This window comes from Peromyscus californicus, unplaced genomic scaffold (genome assembly GCF_007827085.1).
Source record: "Peromyscus californicus insignis strain IS unplaced genomic scaffold, ASM782708v3 Scaffold_5__1_contigs__length_169319896, whole genome shotgun sequence".
Lineage (NCBI taxonomy): Eukaryota > Metazoa > Chordata > Mammalia > Rodentia > Cricetidae > Peromyscus > Peromyscus californicus.
The window spans coordinates 110,939,631-110,944,696 of NW_026294573.1; the positions used below are offsets into that span (position 1 = coordinate 110,939,631).

A 5,066-nucleotide genomic window follows, 5' to 3' on the forward strand; every position below is an offset into this window, starting at 1 on the left:
ACAGCGGTGCTTCATGCAATTATCCAAGCTTATGACTACAGATATCCACACAGAATGTCAATTTCCATACATCCAAGGTGAACAGGCAGTTCTAATTTTGAGGAATTATGCGTTCTCTTAGGAGACCTGCCCCTGTGGTGGCAGAAGCAGTCTGGTACTGTCAGCACAGTTGCTCAAACGATGGCTTGTGAGCTACAATTTTCCATGCCATTAATGCATTGCTTACACCAAAATGTAGTTAACAATCCTGGAACTACATTTGAGGTTTTGGTGAGAAGTCCAGAAAGAGGCTTCACTGTGAAGGCCATGAAAGGAGATCACTGGGACCCCAGTGACTAAGTCTATGCAGAAGCCAACATTACTTATGTGTTTACCATAGCTATGCTTCTTATTGTAATGAGGCCCCTGACAACTTGAAGGATTTTTGCATTACTGTACTTTAGTGGAAACAGGAGGATGTCAGCAACAGCTTTCAGTGTCTTTCCTAATGACCCATGAACAATGGCTTCCTGTACATGAACCTCCAGAGTCCATGACTCACTTTGAAACTGATACTTGCAAGTTTCTACAAATGCTAGCCACTGAAAAGCCCAAGGCATGCTAAATCTGTCATAATCCTATGCCATGTCAATGGTCAGCATTCACTTTCCAGCCATGCTGCCTAGATTCAAATCTCTGTTTCTTCTGCTTCTAATTCTAAGACTCCAAACACATTATTCTTTCAAAGCCTCGGTGTGTTCACCTTTAAAATAGGGATAAATAATAGCAATTGCATATAGTAGAGGTTAAATGAGGAAACCAGACACAGTACCAGACGCAGTAAACTATATTTAGGTTCATCATCTCCTTCAGAGGGTTTCACAAGAGAGAATTTAGGACAGAACTCTACCAAGTATAAAACACTGCCCTAGAGGAGGGCATGACTCCAACAAATACTTGCTGAGAAGGTGCTGCCTATGAGACACTTTGCTCCAGGTAGAAAAGTTGTCTGATAATGGAGGAAGGCAACTACTCAGTAAGAGCCAAAGCTAGCATACTGCATCCTCCACTGCATGATACTTAGTGCAGCCTAGGCAACTCTTCTAGAGGGACTTTTAATCAGATTTCAAGGCTAAATAATCAGCTTGCACCTACGCAAATCAAGCCAGTATGGGCCAGTTTATTATGAGAGGTACCTGTATTAATAAAGAAGAATAAACGCGAGAGGATGGGGAACAGCAGGAAAATTACATAATTGCATATTCTGATTTATTTGAAAGCTTCACCTGAAGAAATATACATCATAATTAAGGCCTCTGGGTTCCATTTAAGAAAACTCTGAAACAGCTCAATGGCCCTGCCACCTCCAGCACTCTTAGAGCGTTCCTTTTTGAGGTCGTCATTATTACTTATTTATTTATTTTCCAGTTTCTGTGGCTTTATTTAAGCGCAAATAAAATATTCACGCAAACCATCTTTTTTTTTTTCACTGTGTAGCCTGGTGTTGGGATTGGTGACCCTGAGGGCCAGCAGTGCTCCTCTTTCCACCATGGCCTTGTGGTTCTGGGGGGAAACGCTGTGAGCAGTCTTGGCACAGTCAGATTTGTGACACATCAGAAGCACTTCCAGCTCCTTGACTCCTTGGACAGGAACTTCCGAAGCTGCTAGGCAGTGTGTGACTTGTTGTCCGGTTGTTCCCAGAACTGATGCTGGGCGTCAGGATCTGGCCCTTGAATCTTCTCCGAAACCTATTGTCAATACCTCAGAGTTTCCGTCAGTTTCACCTCATTTCGACTGACCAGTCGAATTTGTGCTAGATGAACTTCTTGGTCTTCTCTTTGCCTACCTTCAGCCGCACCACAGGCTAGAGAGCAGCCATGAGGATGAGAAAGAGATAGCAGCCACCTCTCGCCAAGGCAGGAGCTCCATGACTACATTACTAGAAAGTGTGATGATTATTGTAGGCTCTTCCATATCCCATTATGCAAGGAGGAATGACCTGCATACCTTGAACTTCTTTTTCCCTTTCCCGTGGCCTCTTGAAAGCTGTGCTGCCGAAAGGGGGTGGGTGGTATGCTGGGCAGCCTTGTAAATAAAGCATGTGGTGGATTCTGCAGGGCTGCAAGCGAGCCAAACCCTTTTCATCTGACAAGTTCCCAGCAACCTCCCATGAGGACACAGAAACTGGGGAATGAGCAGCTGCTAGGCTGTGGAGGTGGTAAGGCAAGCTGACAGCCCAAGCAGAGCATGCGGTTAGTGGGTGAGGACGTACCAGGGGAAGAGAAAGGCTCCCGAGTTACATTTGGAGATGACAGCCTACCCCGATGAGCATGATACACAGACTCCCAGATGTCTCCTTTGTGCTATCCATCTGCAGCCATGGTTTCACAAATGCAAATACCTATGAATCACCTGGAAATCTTGTAAGTACACCAATGCTGATACAACAGGCCTAGGGTAGAGCCAGAGACTACACTTTCCAAATACTCCCACATGATGATAAAATACTTAGATTCTGCAGACCACAGTCTAAGTAGCAATGTACTAGATAAGGGGATGACAACCTCTGCAACTGTAGTTACAGCCAACAGGTCAAATCCATCCAGCAGCTGCTTGCTTCTGCAAAGAGGATGTGATTGGAATACAGTCACTCCAAATAATGTACTACACACACACACACACACACACACACACACACACACACACACACACACGGCTGCTTTTACACTATGATAGCTGAGTTGAGATTGGTGACACAGACTTTATAGCCCACAAAGCTTAAAAAAAAAATTCACTATCTGTCCCCTCACTGGAAAATGTTCCAATCCCTGTCATGGAGAATGCTTAGTATTGAAGCTAACAAAAAAAAGAAGAAATGATGTTATGTTGAGCCAAAGGAATTTTACTGTGAATTTCAGTGCATAAGAAGAAAATTCTTGCTTTGGCAACAACGAAAGGATTTTCTAGAGAAACGTAAAGGAAAATCACCATCTGTCTATATATGACTCAAAAGAGAAACATTTCAGAATTCTGTAGTCCTAAAGGAGGTGCCATAGCTTCCTAGAAATATTCTAGAAGGTTGAAAAGAACTACAAAAATTTTGTATGTTACTCAATGTTGACCATAAGCTACACTCAGAACTACAAAAGTCCCTGAAGTGTTTTCTACTGGTTTTAAACAAAATGTTTCTTCACTTTGCTTTCTTTCTATAGTTTATCTGCTAAGATGCTTTTCTTCATGAGGAACCTATAACAACAATAATTTAACTTTTCATGGCACAGCACCTTTCTAAAATTATTTTTCATATTCAAAGTATGATATGATTTTTCACATTGACCTTTTAATACAGGTCATCGGATCCAATCTGAAGCAAAGTTGCTGTGACCCATCACGCAGGCAGGCTCTCTGATAGTCACCCTAGGAAACTATGAGGAGGAGGAAATACCCTGTATCTAAATGATTTGAATTGGAGAAATCTTTTAAACAAAAATGAAAGAGCCCTTCACACTGTGGTTTCTAAAATGGTAGACCTGATAGGGTCAATACGAGGGCCATGAAAATGGAAAAACAGATTAATATAACTTCCCATCCCCTTTTGAGACATTTGCCATTAGGGACATTTGGTTACTGCTGCCTGTGGTTCCCATGAATATCAAAGACAAGAGAACAATGGAGGGAAGACAGACATGACTAAAAGAACTTGGCGTGAGAGGAGCAATATTTGATGCCCAGTGCATTAGGCCAGATAGGATCACCTTCACAGGAGAACTCAGGTTGACCCCACAGGATATCAGGACTGTTAAGAGACCTAGGTGGCTTTGCTGGGCCCCGTAGTAAGACACAATTTCTACAACAGAGGTAAAGCTTTAGCAGATCTAAATGACTGAGACTAGCATGTAAATTAGGTTCAGAAAGTGTTAAAGGAATCGAGAAGGGGTGAAATGGGTAAAGACATGGCTCAGTGGTGGAACATTTGCCTCCTAGCATGTACAGAGCCCTGAGTTCAGTTCTCAGTGTCAACAGAAGAGAGGGAAGGAAGAAAAAGCAGAGGAGGATAGAAAAAGGATGAGACCAGATGATGTGAAATCAGACAAAGGAGTCTATCCAGACTAGTTAGGGTACATGTGAAAAGATTTATATAGAATCAGAACTCCCAGAGAAAAGAGTAATAGCAAGTCAAACACTGTGCTAATGAGCTTCTAAAAAGCCCAGGCAACAAAAGACATAAATCAGCACAGGCAAAAAAAAGTTAAGCTTGTCCCAGGAATGGATAGTTGTCCCCTAGGAGTAGGCACTTAAAAAAAAAAAAAAAAAGTATACTGGACATAGAGATTGTTCACCCAGCCTGGGGTCCTTTCAAAAGCTAAGTTGTGGCCAATAGAAAGGGTCACACTGATGGCCCAGAGTCTATCAGAACCAGGGAACTGGCTCCAGTGACAGGCACAGCAGGCTAGAATATAACCTTGCCTGCCCTTGGACGTGAGTCAGGCAGAGCAGTGAAAGCCAACCATCGCTGAGATCATTAGAACTACAAAGATACATAGTAGCCCAGCAGTGGCAGCAACACCCAGGATGAGGAGACCAGGTGGCTCATAGAAAATGACTATGCCCTGTGGAGGACTAGCCAAGGTAGTGTCTCCAGTCTGTTCCATTATACCCCACTGTTAGACTTTTGAGGAAACAAATAATACAAGTGATGAGATCTTTTCATGGTGTTTTGACTTGCTCTTTCTTTTACTCCTTCTAGCCACACAAGAACAGTTAGAGCTTGCTTTGAGCTGAGAGCACTAGACCTTAAGAGATACCACCACCCTGGAGGACTAGAAGATGGTGAAAATAGCAATTGAAGAGCTCAAGCAAACATCTCCTGCACTGGTAGAAAGGGGCACCCCCATGAGCCAGAAGACTGTTGGGTGAAAATTCCAAAGCCAGAGCTGAGCTACCTCCCTATTAGTTGTTAGCTAGGCAGGCTATTGCCACTACTGTTATTTGCATGCCCAAACTAGATGGTTAGTACCTATTGCTATACGTATCATATGCTTTGACTGTAGGGCATGAAGAAATAAGGCTATAGCTGAGCAAGCTCC

The 5,066-nt window shown here is 43.0% G+C and overlaps 1 pseudogene; it reads right to left on the bottom strand.

Moving 5' to 3' along the window:
* Window positions 1-1,422: 1,422 nt before the first annotated feature.
* Window positions 1,423-1,858, bottom strand: LOC128097041 (60S ribosomal protein L32-like; annotated as a pseudogene).
* Window positions 1,859-5,066: the final 3,208 nt, after the last annotated feature.